This window comes from Arachis hypogaea, chromosome 2, assembly GCF_003086295.3.
Source record: "Arachis hypogaea cultivar Tifrunner chromosome 2, arahy.Tifrunner.gnm2.J5K5, whole genome shotgun sequence".
NCBI classification, from domain to species: Eukaryota; Viridiplantae; Streptophyta; class Magnoliopsida; order Fabales; family Fabaceae; genus Arachis; species Arachis hypogaea.
Window position 1 is genome coordinate 15,059,786 of NC_092037.1, and position 18,470 is coordinate 15,078,255.

Genomic DNA, 18,470 nt, shown 5'->3' on the forward strand with positions numbered 1-18,470 from the left:
TTTTTAGTATATTTTTATTAGTTTTTAGTTAAAATTCACTTTTCTGGACTTTACTATGAGTTTGTGTGTTTTTCTGTGATTTCAGGTATTTTCTGGCTGAAATTGAGGGACCTGAGCAAAAATCTGATTCAGAGACTAAAAAGGACTGCAGATGCTGTTGGATTCTGACCTCCCTGCACTCGAAGTGGATTTTCTGGAGTTACAGAAGCCCAATTGGCGCGCTCTTAATGGCGTTGGAAAGTAGACATCCTGGAATTTCCAGCAATATATGATAGTCCATACTTTGCCCAAGATTTGATGGCCCAAACCGGCGTTCAAAGTCACCCTCAGAATTCCCAGCGTTAAACGCCGGAACTGGCACAAGAATGGGAGTTAAACGCCCAAACTGGCACCAAAGCTGGCGTTTAACTCCAAGAGGAGTCTCTACACGAAAATGCTTCATTGCTCAGCCCAAGCACACACCAAGTGGGCCCGGAAGTGGATTTTTATGTCATTTACTCATCTCTGTAAACCTTAGGCTACTAGTTCTCTATAAGTAGGACCTTTTGCTATTGTATTCGAGGCTTCTAAGCTTCTGATCTTTGGAATCTCTTTCTTTAGATCTTAGATCATTGGGAGGCTGGCCATTCGGCCATGCCTAGACCTTGTTCTTATGTATTTTCAACGGTGGAGTTTCTACACACCATAGATTAAGGTGTGGAGCTCTGCTGTACCTCGAGTATTAATGCAATTACTATTGTTCTTCTATTCAATTCCGCTTGTTCTTGTTCTAAGATATCACTTGTTCTTCAACTTGATGAATGTGATGAACCGTGACACTCATCATCATTCTCACCTATGAACGTGTGACTGACAACCACCTCCGTTCTACCTTCGATTGGGTGAATATCTCTTGGATTCCTGATACACGATGCATGGTTGATCGCCAGACAACCGAGTGCTCGCCTGACAACCGAGCCAGCCATTTCGTGAGATCAGAGTCTTTGTGGTATAGGCTAGAACTAATGGCGGCATTCAAGAGAATCCGGAAGGTCTAACCTTGTCTGTGGTATTCTGAGTAGGATTCAATGATTGAATGACTGTGACGTGCTTCAAACTCCTGAGGGCGGGGCGTTAGTGACAGACGCAAAAGAATCACTGGATTCTATTCCGGCCTGATCGAGAACCGACAGATGGATAGCCGTGCCGTGACAGGGTGCGTTGAACATTTCCACTGAGAGGATGGGAGGTAGCCACTGACAACGGTGAAACCCTTGCTTGAGCTTGCCATGGAAAGGAGTAAGAAGGATTGGATGAAGACAGTAGAAAAGCAGAGAGACGGAAGGAACCAGCATCTTCATACTCTTATCTGAAATTCCTACCAATGAATTACATAAGTATCTCTATCTTTATCTTTATGTTTTATTCGTATATCACCATACCCATATGAGTTTGCCTGACTAAGATTTACAAGGTGACCATAGCTTGCTTCATACCAACAATCTCTGTGGGATCGACCCTTACTCGCGTAAGGTTTATTACTTGGACGACCCAGTACACTTACTGGTTAGTTGTGCGAAGTTGTGTTTATGCCATGGTATTGAATACCAAGTTTTTGGATTCATTACCGGGGATTATTTGAGTTGTGAAAAGTATTGATCACAATTTCGTGCACCAAGTTTTTGGCGCCGTTGCTGGGGATTGTTCGAGTTTTCGGCAAGCTTTTAGTCCGGTAACATCAGTGCCAAATTTCTGATCCGGCAACAGCACCAAGTTTTTGGCGCCGTTGCCGGGGATTGTTGAGTTTGGACAACTGACAATTCATCTTGTTGCTTAGATTAGGTATTTTTTTTTTCAGATTTCTTAAGAATGAATTCTAGTGTTTCATGATGATCTGTTGAAGTCTGGCTGGCTGTGAAGCCATGTCTAATTTCATTGGACCGAGGTTTCAACTTATCATCACAAGAGCTTGTTGATTTCTATCAATCTTGCTGTTGGAGCAGTGATCTGCTAAGGCTTGGCTGGCCTTTGGCCATGTCTAGTGTTTTGGACCGAAGCTTTCTTTGAAAGTTTGGCTGGCTGTGAAGCCATGTCTAATTCCTGGACCGGAGTCTTAGACTAGCATTGCACTGATTCCTGGAATTCTCATTAAGAACTTTGATATTTTTGTTTTCTTTTCCACTTAATTTTCGAAAAAAAAACACAAAAATTTTTTTACAAAATCATAAAATCCAAAAATATTTCTTGTTTGAGTCTAGTGTCTCATGTTAAGTTTGGTGTCAATTGCATGCATTCATTCATGTGTCTTAAGGATCTTCAAGTAATTCTTGATGATTTCTTACTTTGATCTTTAAATTCTCTTGACTTGAGTGTTTATGTGTCTCATATGCATTCTCATTAGTGTCAGTAGTATACAAACTGCTAAGTTTGGTGTCTTGCATGCATTGTTATTTGATTTTAGTTGCATTTTGATTATTCCTTACTATTAAAAATCTAAAAATATTTTTAATTTGTGTCTTTTTAAGTCAATAAAACAGAGAATTGAAGATTCAGAACATACAGCAGAGGAATTGCACAGAAAAAGCTGGGCGTTCAAAACGCCCAGTGAAGAAGGACAGATTGGCGTTTAAACGCCAGCCAGGGTACCTGGTTGGGCGTTTAACGCCCAAAAGGGTAGCATTTTGGGCGTTAAACGCCAGAATGTGCACCATTCTGGGCGTTTAACGCCAGGATGGCACAAGAGGGAAGATTTTGTTTTCAAATCAATTTTTTTTCAAGTTTTCAAAATTTTTCAAAATCAAATCTTTTTCAAATCAATCTTTTCAATCAAATCTTTTTCAAAATTAATTTCTTTCCATTTTTAAAGATACTTGCTATCAATTAATAATTTGATTCAACATTCCAAGTATGTTGCCTTTTCTGTTGAGAAAGGTTTAATGTTTGAATCATATCTTTTCTTGATAGCCAAGTCATTGATTTTCAAAATCAAATCTTTTTAAAGTGTTTTTCAAATCATATCTTTTCAATCACATCTTTTTAAAACTAATCATATCTTCTCAATCACATCTTTTTCAAAATAGTTTTCAATCAAATCTTTTTTATTTCTAATTTCAAAATCTTTTTCAAAAATCATTTGATCTCTTTCCCACTCTTGATTTTCGAAAATCAATTAATATTTTTCAAAATGTTTTCAAAATCTTTTACTTAATTTTCGAAAATTACTTCCCTTCTTCTCACATCCTTCTATTTATGGACTAACACTATTCCTAAATGCAAAATTCGAACTCCATCTTTCTTGATAAGTTCGAATTTTCTACCTCTGTCTTCCATTTTTCTTTTCCTCTGACTCCTCAAGGAATCTCTATACTGTGACATAGGGGATTCCATATTTCCTTGTTTTCTTCTCTTTCATATGAGCAGGAGCAAAGACAAAAGCATTCTTGTTGAGGCTGACCCTGAACCTGAAAGGACCTTGAAGCGAAAGCTAAGAAAAGCCAAGGCACAACTCTCTGTAGAGGACCTAACAGAAATCTTCAAAGAAGAAGAACACATGGCAGCCGAAAACAACAACAATGCCAACAATGCAAGGAAGGTGCTGGGTGACTTTACTGCACCTACTCCCGACTTCTATGGGAGAAGCATCTCTATCCCTACTATTGGAGCAAACAACTTTGAGCTTAAGCCTCAATTAGTTTCTCTAATGCAACAGAATTGCAAGTTCCATGGACTTCCATTGGAAGATCCTCATCAGTTCTTAGCTGAATTCTTGCAAATCTGTGACACTGTTAAGACTAATGGGGTTGACCCTGAGGTCTACAGACTTATGCTATTCCCTTTTGCTGTAAGAGACAGAGCTAGGACATGGTTGGACTCACAACCTAAAGAAAGCCTGAACTCTTGGGAAAAGCTAGTCAATGCCTTCTTGGCAAAGTTCTTTCCACCTCAAAAATTGAGTAAGCTTAGAGTGGAAGTCCAAACCTTCAGACAGAAGGAAGGAGAATCCCTCTATGAAGCTTGGGAAAGATACAAACAATTAATCAGAAAGTGTCCCTCTAATATGCTTTCTGAATGGAGCATCATAGGTATTTTCTATGATGGTCTCTCTGAACTATCCAAGATGTCTTTGGATAGCTCTGCTGGAGGATCTCTTCATCTGAAGAAGACGCCTACAGAAGCTCAAGAGCTGATTGACATGGTTGCAAATAACCAATTCATGTACACTTCTGAAAGGAATCCTGTGAACAATGGGACTAGTCAGAAGAAAGGAGTTCTTGAGATTGACACTCTGAATGCCATATTGGCTCAGAACAAAATATTGGCTCAACAAGTCAATATGATTTCTCAAAGTCTGTCTGGAATGCAAAATGCACCAGGCAGTACTAAGGATGCTTCATCTGAGGAAGAAGCTTATGATCCTGAGAACCCTTCAATGGAAGAGGTGAATTACATGGGAGAACCCTATGGAAACACCTATAATCCTTCATGGAGAAATCATCCAAATTTCTCATGGAAGGATCAACAGAGACCTCAACAAGGTTTCAACAATAATAATGGTGGAAGAAATAGGTTTAGCAACAGCAAGCCTTTTCCATCATCTTCTCAGCAACAGATAGAGAGTTCTAAGCAGAACACCTCTGACTTAGCAACCATGGTCTCTGATCTAATCAAAACCACTCAAAGCTTCATGACTGAAACAAGGTCCTCCATTAGAAACTTGGAGGCACAAGTGGGTCAGCTGAGCAAAAAAATTACTGAACTCCCTCCTAGTACTCTTCCAAGCAATACAGAAGAAAATCCAAAAGGAGAGTGCAAGGCCATCAACATGGCCGAATTTGGAGAGGAGGAAGAGGCAGTGAACGCCACTGAGGAAGACCTCAATGGACGTCCACTGGCCTCCAATGAGTTCCCCAATGAGGAACCATGGGAATCTGAGGCTCAAAATGAGACCATAGAGATTCCATTGGACTTACTTCTGCCATTCATGAGCTCTGATGAGTATTCTTCCTCTGAAGAGGATGAGTATGTCACTGAAGAGCAAGTTGCTAAATACCTTGGAGCAATCATGAAGCTAAATGACAAGTTATTTGGAAATGAGACTTGGGAGGATGAACCCCCTTTGCTCACCAAAGAACTGGATGACTTGTCTAGGCAGAAACTACCTCAAAAGAGACAGGATCCTGGGAAGTTTTCAATACCTTGTACCATAGGCACCATGACCGTCAAAAAGGCCTTGTGTGACTTAGGGTCAAGTGTAAACCTCATGCCTCTCTCTGTAATGGAGAAGCTAGGGATCTTTGAGGTGCAAGCTGCAAAAATCTCACTAAAGATGGCAGACAACTCAAGAAAACAAGCTTATGTCCTTGTAGAGGATGTTCTGGTGAAAGTTGAAGACCATTACATCCCTGCTGATTTCATAGTCCTTGAGACTGGGAAGTGCATGGATGAATCCATCATCCTTGGCAGACCCTTCCTAGCCACAGCAAAGGCTGTGATTGATGTTGATAGAGGAGAGTTGATCATTCAAGTAAATGAAGAATCCTTGGTGTTTAAGGCTCAAGGATATCCCTCTGTCACCATGGAGAGGAAGCATGAAGAGCTTCTCTCAAAACAGAGCCAAACAGAGCCCCCACAGTCAAACTCTAAGTTTGGTGTTGGGAGGCCACAACCAAATTCTAAGTTTGGTGTTGAACCCCCACATTCAAACTCTAAGTTTGGTGTTGGGAGGTTCCAACATTGCTCTGAGTATCTGTGAGGCTCCATGAGAGTCCCCTGTCAAGCTACTGACATTAAAGAAGCGCTTGTTGGGAGGCAACCCAATGTTATGTTTTTATCTATTTTTCTTTGTTATTTTATATTTTTTGTAGGTTGATGATCATGAGAAGTCACAAAATCAATGAAAAAAAAGCAAAAACAGAATGAAAAGCAGAAAGAAAAATAGCACACCCTGGAGGAGAACGTGCTGGCGTTTAAACACCAGTAAGGCTAGCTGTTGGGCGTTTAACGCCCAGTCTGGCACCATTCTGGGCGTTTAACGCCAGAAAGGGGCACCAGACTGGCATTAAACGCCAGAAAAGGGCAAGAAGCTGGCGTTAAACGCCAGAAATGGGCACCAGCCCGGCGTTTAACGCCAGAATTGGCTAAAAACGCAATTTTGCTTGCCATTTGGTGCAGGGATGACTTTTCCTTGACACCTCAGGATCTGTGGACCCCACAGGATCCCCACCTACCCTACCACTCTCTCTCTCTTCTTCACCCATTCACCAATCACCTCAACACCTCTTCCCCAAAAACCCTTCACCTATCAAATCCCATCTTTCTCTTCACCACTCACATCCATCCTTCATAATACCCCACCTACCTCACCATTCAAATTCAAACCACTTTCCCACCCAAACCCACCCATACATGGCCGAACATCACCCTTCCCCCTCTCCTATATAAACCCATCTTCACTCCTTCATTTTCACACAACCTAAACACTACTTCTCCCCCTTCTTGGCCGAACACAAAAGCCATTTCCTTCTTTCTCATTTCTTCTTCTTCTACTCTCTTCTTTCTTATTTTGCTCGAGGACGAGCAAACCCTTTAAGTTTGGTATGGTAAAAGCATTGCTTTTTGTTTTTTCATAACCATTTATGGCATCCAAGGCCGGAGAAACCTCTAGAAAGAGGAAAGGGAAGGCAAAAGCTTCCATCTCTGAGTCATGGGAGATGGAGAGATTCATCTCAAAGATGCATCAAGACCACTTCTATGAAGTTGTGGCCTTGAAGAAAGTGATCCCTGAGGTCCCTTTTTCACTCAAAAAGAGTGAATATCCGGAGATCCGACATAAGATCCGAAGAAGAGGTTGGGAAGTTCTTACCAACCCCATTCAACAAGTCGGAATCTTAATGGTTCAAGAGTTCTATGCCAATGCATGGATCACCAAGAACCATGATCAAAGTATGAACCCGGATCCAAAGAATTATCTTACTATGGTTCGGGGGAAATACATGGATTTTAGTCCGGAAAGTGTAAGGTTGGCATTCAACTTGCCCATGATGCAAGGAGATGAACATCCTTACACTAGAAGGGTCAACTTTGATCAAAGGTTGGACCAAGTCCTCACAGTCATTTGTGAAGAGGGCGCCCAATGGAAGAGAGATTCAAGAGGAAAGCCGGTTCAATTGAGAAGGCATGATCTCAAACCCGTGGCTAGGGGATGGTTGGAGTTTATCCAACGCTCAATCATTCCCACTAGCAACCGGTCCGAAGTTACCATAGACCGGGCTATCATGATTCATAGCATCATGATTGGAGAAGAAATAGAAGTTCATGAGGTTATATCCCAAGAACTGTATAAGGTGGCGGACAAGTCTTCTACCTTGGCAAGGTTAGCCTTTCCTCATCTCATTTGTCACCTCTGTTATTCAGTTGGAGTTGACATAGAGGGAGACATTCCCATTGATGAGGACACGCCCATCACTAAGAAGAGGATGGAGCACACAAGAGACCCCACTCATCATGAGATCCCTGAGATGCCTCAAGGGATGCACTTTCCTCCACAAAACTATTGGGAGCAACTAAACACCTCCCTAGGAGAATTGAGTTCCAACATGGGACAACTAAGGGTGGAGCATCAAGAACACTCCATCATCCTCCATGAAATTAGAGAAGATCAAAGAATCATGAGAGAGGAGCAACAAAGACAAGGAAGAGACATTGAGGAGCTCAAGCACTCCATAGGATCTTCAAGAGGAAGAAAGAGCCGCCATCACTAAGGTGGACCCGTTCTTTAATTTCCTTGTTCTTTATTTTTCTGTTTTTCGAATTTTTTAGTGCTTATGTTTATCTATGTTTGTGTCTTGTGATCATTAGTGTCTTAGTGTCTATGCCTTAAAGTTATGAATGTCCTATGAATCCATCACCTTTCTTGAATGAAAAATGTTCTTAATTGAAAAGGAGAAGAATTGCATGAATTTTGAATTTTATAATAGTTTAATTATTTTGATGTGGTGGCAATATTTTTGTTCTCTGAATGTATGCTTAAACAGTGCATATGTCTTTTGAATTTGTGGTTCATGAATGTTGGCTCTTGAAAGAATGATGAAAAAAGGAGACATGTTACTGAGGATCTGAAAAATCATAAAAATGATTCTTGAAGCAAGAAAAAGCAGTGAATACAAAAAAAAAGGAGAGAAAAAGAAAAAGATAATAAAATTTGTGATCCAAGGCAAAAAGAGTGTGCTTAAGAACCCTGGACACCTCTAATTGGGGACTCTAGCAAAGCTGAGTCACAATCTGAAAAGGTTCACCCACTTATGTGTCTGTGGCATGTATGTATCCGGTGGTAATACTGGAAGACAGAGTGCTTTGGGCCACGGCCAAGACTCAATAAGAAGCTATGTTCAAGAATCATCATACTTTACTAGGAGAATCAATAACACTATCTGGATTCTGAGTTCCTAAAGAAGCCAATCATTCTGAATTTCAAAGGATAGAGTGAGATGCCAAAACTGTTCAGAGGCAAAAAGCTAAAAGCCCCGCTCATCTAATTAATACTGATCTTCATAGATGTTTTTGGAATTCATTGCATATTCTCTTCTTTTTATCTTATTTGATTTTCAGTTGCTTGAGGACAAGCAACAATTTAAGTTTGGTGTTGTGATGAGCGGATAATTTGTACGCTTTTTGGCATTGTTTTTAGTATATTTTTAGTATGATCTAGTTAGTTTTTAGTATATTTTTATTAGTTTTTAGTTAAAATTCACTTTTCTGGACTTTACTATGAGTTTGTGTGTTTTTCTGTGATTTCAGATATTTTTTGGCTGAAATTGAGGGACCTGAGCAAAAATCTGATTCAGAGACTAAAAAGGACTGCAGATGCTGTTGGATTCTGACCTCCCTGCACTCGAAGTGGATTTTCTGGAGTTACAGAAGCCCAATTGGCGCGCTCTCAACGACGTTGGAAAGTAGACATCCTGGAATTTCCAGCAATATATGATAGTCCATACTTTGCCCAAGATTTGATGGCCCAAACCGGCGTTCAAAGTCACCCTCAGAATTCCCAGCGTTAAACGCCGGAACTGGCACAAGAATGGGAGTTAAACGCCCAAACTGGCACCAAAGCTGGCGTTTAACTCCAAGAGGAGTCTCTACACGAAAATGCTTCATTGCTCAGCCCAAGCACACACCAAGTGGGCCCGAAAGTGGATTTTTATGTCATTTACTCATCTCTGTAAACCTTAGGCTACTAGTTCTCTATAAGTAGGACCTTTTGCTATTGTATTCGAGGCTTCTAAGCTTCTGATCTTTGGAATCTCTTTCTTTAGATCTTAGATCATTGGGAGGCTGGCCATTCGGCCATGCCTAGACCTTGTTCTTATGTATTTTCAACGGTGGAGTTTCTACACACCATAGATTAAGGTGTGGAGCTCTGCTGTACCTCGAGTATTAATGCAATTACTATTGTTCTTCTATTCAATTCCGCTTGTTCTTGTTCTAAGATATCACTTGTTCTTCAACTTGATGAATGTGATGAACCGTGACACTCATCATCATTCTCACCTATGAACGTGTGACTGACAACCACCTCCGTTCTACCTTCGATTGGGTGAATATCTCTTGGATTCCTGATACACGATGCATGGTTGATCGCCTGACAACCGAGTGCTCGCCTGACAACCAAGCCAGCCATTCCGTGAGATCAGAGTCTTCGTGGTATAGGCTAGAACTGATGGCGGCATTCAAGAGAATCTGGAAGGTCTAACCTTGTCTGTGGTATTCTGAGTAGGATTCAATGATTGAATGACTGTGACGTGCTTCAAACTCCTGAGGGCGGGGCGTTAGTGACAGACGCAAAAGAATCACTGGATTCTATTCCGGCCTGATCGAGAACCGACAGATGGATAGCCGTGCCGTGACAGGGTGCGTTGAACATTTCCACTGAGAGGATGGGAGGTAGCCACTGACAACGGTGAAACCCTTGCTTGAGCTTGCCATGGAAAGGAGTAAGAAGGATTGGATGAAGACAGTAGAAAAGTAGAGAGACGGAAGGAACCAGCATCTTCATACTCTTATCTAAAATTCCTACCAATGAATTACATAAGTATCTCTATCTTTATCTTTATGTTTTATTCGTATATCACCATACCCATATGAGTTTGCCTGACTAAGATTTACAAGGTGACCATAGCTTGCTTCATACCAACAATCTCTGTGGGATCGACCCTTACTCGCATAAGGTTTATTACTTGGATGACCCAGTACACTTGCTGGTTAGTTGTGCGAAGTTGTGTTTATGCCATGGTATTGAATACCAAGTTTTTGGATTCATTGTCGGGGATTATTTGAGTTGTGAAAAGTATTGATCACAATTTCGTGCACCACATTTCCTGAAAAAATAAGAGATATGGTGACTGTGACTTAGCTCTAAAGCTTGATATGAGTAAGGCTTATGATAGAGTTGAATGGTCTTTTGTTTGGGTGATGATGAAAAAGTTGAATTTTTGCGATAAATGGCTGGACTGGATGAAGGAATGTGTGACGATAGTATCTTACTTTGTTACTGTGGATGGTCAACCACATGGTTATTTTAAACCATGTACAGGGTTGCGTCAAGGCGACCCTCTTTCTCCCTATCTATTTCTATTTTGTGCAGAGGGTCTCTCCCATCTGCTTCACAGAGGAGAACAGAGACAATATCTTTCTGGTTTGAGACTGAATCACAGATGTTCCAGAATTACCCATCTATCTTTTGCAGATGATTCAATTTTATTTAGCAAAGCTACAGAAGGAGACTTCCGAGACTTACTAAGTATCTTACAGACCTACGAGGGTATAAGTGGCCAAGTGGTTAATCTAGACAAGTTATCTATTTTCTTCAGCAAAAATAGACCGCTTCAAACCCGAGACCAATTGTATAATCTTCTTATGGTTCCGCATGTTGGAAATCAAAATAAGTATTTGGAGTTACTGTTAGTTATTTAGAGGTCCAAGAGAGCTACTTTCAATTATACTAAAGACAAGGTCTGCCAGAAACTCCAACAATAGAAACGAGCCCTACTTTCTCCTAGCGGTCGAGAGATTTTGATAAAGGTAGTAGCTACTGTAATTTCCATCTATACTCTGAGTTATTTTCAATTGCCTGATACTTTATTAGAGGAGTTACAGTGCACTATCTTATAGTTTTGGTAGGGACAAAAAAATAGAGAGAGAAAGATTCAATGGATAAGTTGGCAGATTACATGTAGATCTAGAAACTAAGGAGGACTAAATTTCAAAGACCTAAAGGCTTTCAACCTTACAATGCTTGCAAAACAAGGCTGGAGGCTACTTACTAAGTTAAATTCTCTGCTTAATAAAGTCTATAGGAGCAAATACTACAAGTTCACAAATTTCCTGAGAGCAGAGACAGGGAATAACCCATCATGGGGCTGGAGGAGTGTCTTCAAAGGCAGGAAAGTCCTGGAAAAAGGACTAATTTAAAAAATTAGTAGGGAAAATATGCTGAACATTCATAGAGATTCATGGGTCAATGACTACACTGCAATCATACCTATTTCTAATCAAAACACTGATCGAACCCCTCAGTGGGTCTCAGAACTAATTTTTCCTAACAAAACTTGGGACTAGGATAAAATAGAAAAAATTTTTCAACCAGAAATCACTGAAGCAATCATCAATACTCCTATATATGAAGGAGACGATAAACTAACCTGGATGCGAACCAACAACGGTGGATATTCTGTAGCGTCAGGTTACCAAGTAGCATTCCTCTTCTACCACCCTCCAGCAGCGTGTCTTTCTGATCGATGCAAGCAACAAGAGTTTTGGATGAACATATGGAAGATGAACAACCAACCTAGAGTAAAAAATTTTATCTGAAAGATGACTCATGAAGGCTTACCAGTTAACCAAAAGTTGCATTCCAAAATCACTTCTTCTAACCCGATGTGTATTCATTACCAAATGGAAGAAGAATTAGTGGGTCATTGCATTTTTGACTGTCCGGACTCAGTGGAAGCATGGAGGCTCGTGGAGCTTGAAGTTCCTGCACAATAAACAAAACCATGGAAGCAATGGTTAGAGTCATACAAGCAACTAGACTTAGAAGCCACAACTATTCAAGTGATATAGAGCTAGCAGCGAACTTGTGCTGGCAGATCTGGAAAGCATGGAATGAATTAGTCTTTAATAAAGAGCGGAGGGCACCTTGGATATGTGTTGAAGCGGCTCACCGATCCATGCAGAGGAGATGAAGAAGATGAAAAAGATGAACCGGATATGGTGTTCTTTGTGAGAGAGAGGAAAAAGAAATTTCTGAGGAATTAGAAAAGTTACTTAATCAATGGAATTCAATTACATCCATAGTCTTTGTTGAATCTTTTCCAAAATTGCCTCCTATGTGTAGTCCCTAGTGACCTTTCATTTCATTTTATTAATGAAATATTTTCTTTGAAAAAAATTAATTTAAAATTAAAATTTATATCAAATTAATAAAAAAATAAAATTGGTCTTATCTTAAAAAATATTATTTTGATTAAAAAAATAAATTTTATTATATATATAATTATGTTGATAGAAATTAAAAATAATATAAAATTTTAATATTAATTTAATTGAAATTAAATATATAAATTTTATTTTTAATTTTAAATAATTATTTATAAAATATGATTTTATAAATATTAATATATTATTTCATAAGATCCAAAATAAAATTAAATTTAAAATTAGCATTAGAAATCTCTTGCCTTTACTTGCTTGTATATGTGTGAGTGCGAATTTGTAGTTTAATTTTTCAGAGAATGAATAAATGATTGACTGGGGGTTCAGTAAGCAAAACATTTCTATTTGTAAATCTGATTAGTTTAGTTTTTTCGTTAAAGTGACATAATTAATAAATTATTTAAATTAAGCAATATTTTCTTCACTGTAAATTATAAAAACTAACTTTTAATTTTCATAAAGTCAAATGATTCGTGAATCAAAACGTTCAGAAAAACACGCCACCCTAACAAGTCATTATCCCTACGTATATATTCTTTTTTTCATAATTATATAGGTCGCGGGTGATTTCTGTAAATAGTGAAATTAGTTTTTGAAAAATTAGATATTATTTAAATTTATTTTTGAAAAGTTATTTTAATTAAATTAATTTTTTAAATATTACGAATTAATCATATTTATCTTTTAGTTATTTTACTCATAATTTTCGTCAACAATTAATGATGTAAAATATTAACTAATAGCATACATGCCACATAACATATTTAATTCGATGTTGATTAATTATGTTTATGAAATCTATCAATTTAGTCACTAAATCATATTGGGAATAGGATTTTTATAATTGAAAAAAAAGACTAAATTAATAAAATTTCATAAAACATATTTGGTTAATATCTAATTAGACATATCAGGTATTATATATATTATCATTTAACATTTTACTACATCATTCTTTAAAAAAAAGCCTATTAGTGAAGTGATCAGAAGACAAATATAATTAATTAGTAATTGTAAAGGACCAATTTGATTGAAAAAAATTTCAAATATAAATTTAAAGAATATCTTATCTTTTAAAAATTAATTTGAATATTAATTCATTTTATATATATAATTTATATTTAGTGTAGTGTGAAAATTGAAACCAATTATTATATGTAATAAGGTGAATGCTATCTTACCCTCTTTAAAGTAACATGTAAGTTACCTTCTCTAATATGTCATATTTTAATTAGGTGTTTGTTTTAACTTGAGTTACCTTAATCTCATGAGAGTTAATAATATCTTGGAAGACGGTGACGGCCAATAAGAAGGTGATATTTAGGAGACACAACGATGACGACAAAAGAGTGGGAAGGAGTAAACGCAATTAGAGAGAGTTGAAATACCTTTTATGAAAGAATAATTTGGACAGAGAAAACAAGACACCCAATGAGACGGTGATGCTTGGGAGGCGTAACGACGACGATGAAGGAGTACAATGGGGAAGAGTAAACGCAATTAGAGAGAGTTGGAGTACCTTTTCTGGAAGAATGATTTGGGAAGATAAGATAAGATACCCATCGAGACCGTGATGCTTGGGAGGCATAATGAGAACGACGAAAGAGTGGGGAGGAGTAAACGCAATTAGAGAGAGTTGGAGTACCTTTTCTAAAAGAATGATTTGAGAAGAGAAAACGAAATACCAATGAGACGGTGATGCTTGGGAGGCGCAACGAAGTGGAGAAGGTAACTCAAGTTAAAATAAACACCCAATTAAAATATGACACATCAGAGAAGATAACTTACATATTATTTTAGAGATGGTAGAATAGCATTTACGATGTAATAATGTATGTAGTATGTAGTATCATTAATTAATTAGTTACATTTCAGAATACACACATCAAACATGGTCAAAAAGTAATATTGTATCCTAAAATTGACAATAAGTATCCATAAAGCAGATGTATATTCCTTTCTTGTGTTTAAAAAAATATCTCTTATTTCTATTTTATTTTCGTCACAAGTCCCATTTAATTCCTTCCTATGCAAAAAATAAATACATATGAATATTCTTGAATAATATCAATTTCCCATCCCTGTAGAAATTTCACAAAACCCCCGCCCATCGCAAGTAATATTTTTGCCATGGCAAAAATATGCAAATAAGAACAACGATGCAAATAATAGAATCCGTTGTTGACAAATCTAGCTGTTGTTGGTTGATATCAATAAGCTCTCTTTCATCTTGACCTTGATACAAAGAATTATTATCTATATTGCATGGTTAGTTTGAAGCTTGGTTTGGTAATTTTTTTACAGTATTTGTGTTTATATTAAGCAAAAATATCCCGTTTTTTATTGGATAAATTTATAAAATTATGTGTTTGTATTTATAATTTTAAAAAGTTAAAGATACTTTTAAAATACTTATAATATTTTTAAATTAATAAATATTTAAATTTATTCTTATGTTTATATTTATTATGATCTTTTTAAAGTTTTTTTTATGTTTTTTAATTAAATAAAATTATTGTTGCTTGTAGTTATTAATTTTTTTTTGATTCAGCAAACATATATACTACAATATTTTAAAAGCGATATCTCTCAAAAGTGAGGTTTAATAAACTATTTTCGTAAAAATTTTATCAAACGAGCCTTAAGTCAGTAATTAACTTTTTTCGTTGTTATTTGGATTTATTGTAGTTTAAATTTCTCTTTGTAATCAGTAAAAAATAAATAATAATTTTTTTTCTATTTTTGGAGTTTGATTTTCTTAATTAATTTATTTTTAGATCTAGGATGTCATTACATACTCCGATAATATTTTCTGTATTTTATCATTATTATTAATAAATAAAAATGATCTTTATTCCAAAAAATCATGAAATAAACTAAACCCTTTGTTATACTTTTTTTTTTCTTTTTCTAGTTGGCATGCAGATAATGAAAAATGTTAGGAGAATATGTATGTATCTTTTTTAACTAAGGCTCTAAAAATTATTTTTTTTTTAAAAAAATCAACACCATTTTTTGGTAATCAACCACAGAAATTAAAAAGGACATAAAAAATGTCTTAGAACAATACAGAAAAAAATATAAAACTGAACATGAAGAAAAGGAAAAAGAAGAAAGGAGTAAGGGAGAAAAAGAAAAATAAAAAAATGTAAAAAAAAAGGAAAAAAATAAAAAAATAAACCAGCAAATTACCTACAAAAGAAGAAGATTGAAGAGGAAGAAGAATAAGAATAAGAGAAAAAAGAAAGAAAAAAAAACATAAAAGAACATAAAAAAAAAATTTAAGTGTATTTCATTTTTTTTTTATTTTTTATCAAGACATTTGATTATAAATTTAATTGAGTAATGATTTATTTATCTAACAATATTAAAAAAAATTTTAAATATTTTTAAAATATTCATAATCTAATAATTTTAATCGTTAATTTTAATTATAAAAAATATATAATATATTAATTAAAATCAACCATTTAAATTACTCGACAAGTTTTAGAAACATTTAAAAATTTTCCTAATCCATTATTACTCTGAGGAGAATCCTACAGGCCCATTTCTGCTTATTCTTTTCAAAAAAATTTTTCTCACGAATCGTGATAGTTTCATTTATCTATCTTTGATTCATATCGAATATGATAAAGATGTAGACAAAACCTGAATGCATCAATTTAACTTTTCTCTTTTAAAAGAAAAAAAATTGCAGGGGCATTATGGTAAATTTGAAAGGAACTGTCATTCAAACAATAGTGTCAAGAATCAGGAATTAATATATAATGCAATTACCAGAAATTATTTTTTTACCCTTAACAGTGCACTGTACCACTTCTTAATTCTTCCTTCTAAATTTCCATCAAAAGCCCTACCATTTCCCTTTTTCCATGTCCACCTACCAACTTAAGAAGGAATATTAATGTAACCATTAATATAACTGGCGATGAAAGTTTGAGTCTGCACCACCCTTTTAAGGGAAAACCAAAACTAAATCCAAAATCCCTTTGGAGCAATATCTCATGGTTTAAAAAAATAAAAAAATAAAAACAAAAAATAAAAAATAAATAAAAGGAAATAAAGGGTAAAAACAAGACTGACCCATGAGTTCTTATATAGTTATTATTAGTAGCTTTCTAGTATTGCTCAATTTTTACACTACACACTGCAAATGGAGAGGAACAGTCCATGGCAGTCACCCTTCCATCAATCTAATCAAATCCTCAAACGCATCATAAAAATAAAATAGTCCTTTGCTTCACCATTTGGAGGTCTATTCCACTTTTTTCTCCTCATTTTCTCTCTCTTCCAAAATAAAATAAAAACCCTATATATCAATCAATTTAATACAAACGATTAAAATGACTAAAACATGACTATTTTAAAAATATTAAAAGAAAATTTTAATTATATATCCACTTTATAATGTTGGTGTGTATATATAATATATTGTTTTGTATTATACACAGTTAATAAATCGATATATTATTTCAATATTATGAAAGGTTATATTTGATAATTGTTTTAGAATAAAAAAATTGCACAAAAATGCGTGTCTAGCATCGTATTTCTTGTATTTATTTTTAGTTTTAGATACATGTATGTATTTCTTTTTCGACAGATTAATAATTTATCTGTAGTAGATTTGATTTTTATTTAAGAATTTATTGTAATTTAATTAATGAGTTAGTACGTATATTAGACAAAATTTAAATTTTAATACTTACTTAAACGAATAAAAAAAAAGTAATTATTTACACCTGTATATGTATGTATTTTTCTATCATTATATTTTAACTTTAATTTAAATATATTCTAAGAGTGCAAAATTTACTTCACGCAAAACTCATATCCATCCAATAATGAGAAAAGTATATATCTTTTTAGCATTGTCCAAAATTCGTTGTTAACAAATTTTTTTATTAGATAACTTATTTTTATTAAAATTAAGAGTATATACTCAAATAGATTCTTAAAAAATTTTGCGTTATACATTTTTGTTCATAAATTTTTTTTATTACATTGAGGTTCTTGAACTTTACAAAAATAAAATATATATAAATCTATATCTTAGTTTAAACTTATTGTTTTTATTTGGATAAATATATCTTCAAAAGTGTGACGGAAGAATTTATATGTTTTATTTTTATAAAATTCAAAAACTTCAATGTAATAAAGTTTTTTTTGAGACAAAAATGTCCGACACAAAATTTCTTAAGAATCTGTTTAGATATATACTCTAAAATTAAAATTAACAAATTAATTTTTAATTTTTTATAACATTGAACAAAAATGGTCTTTCATAAAATGAAAATACAAATTATCTTTAATATTTAAAAAAATAACAAATCAAGCTTTAACTTTTTCTAAAAATACTATTATTGTTAAGAGATTAAATTATTTGAAATTTTAAAAAAATAAGAGATTAATTTGACTAATATTCTAAAATATTAAAACATAATTTGTCAATATTTTTCTTAAGACTAGACTAATTTGCCCCATACAAAAATTGATAGAACCAATTTAGAGTTTTATTTTTTTCTCTCATTTTTATTTTATTTTTTCTATTAAAACTGATTTAAATTTCTTAGTTCTTGTCTTAAAAGATGTCATGAAATTACTTTTATAAAAAAAATTAATTCAATAAAAAATACATAAATAATTATATCTCTAATACGTTTTTTTTAGTTTATGTGAATCCTACATCAATTTTGTTTTTCTTTTTGTTTGTACCTTATACTAAAAATTCTTTTTTTTTCCTTTTAAAATTGAATAAGAATTAAATTTTAGATTTTTTTAGTTATAAAAATTTTAATATTATATTATAAAATTATTTTTTTATTTAAATTAATAAAAAAATATAAATAATTATATCTCTAATAAAATATTTTTTATCATAAGTTTCATAACTAGTTATATTTTATGTACTTGGTATTAGATCATATCTTATATGGTCTTGCTTTCATCTGAGAGTCTAAGTGTCACTAATTACTGAAAGAAAAAAAGTGTTTTTTATT

The 18,470-nt window shown here is 34.7% G+C and overlaps 1 non-coding gene across 1 annotated transcript; it reads right to left on the bottom strand.

Annotated features, from left to right (window-relative positions):
* Positions 1-3,934: 3,934 nt before the first annotated feature.
* LOC112768361 (small nucleolar RNA R71) lies at positions 3,935-4,042 on the bottom strand. The gene has a single exon (XR_003185802.1). It is a non-coding gene; the product is annotated as a small nucleolar RNA R71 (small nucleolar RNA).
* Positions 4,043-18,470: the final 14,428 nt, after the last annotated feature.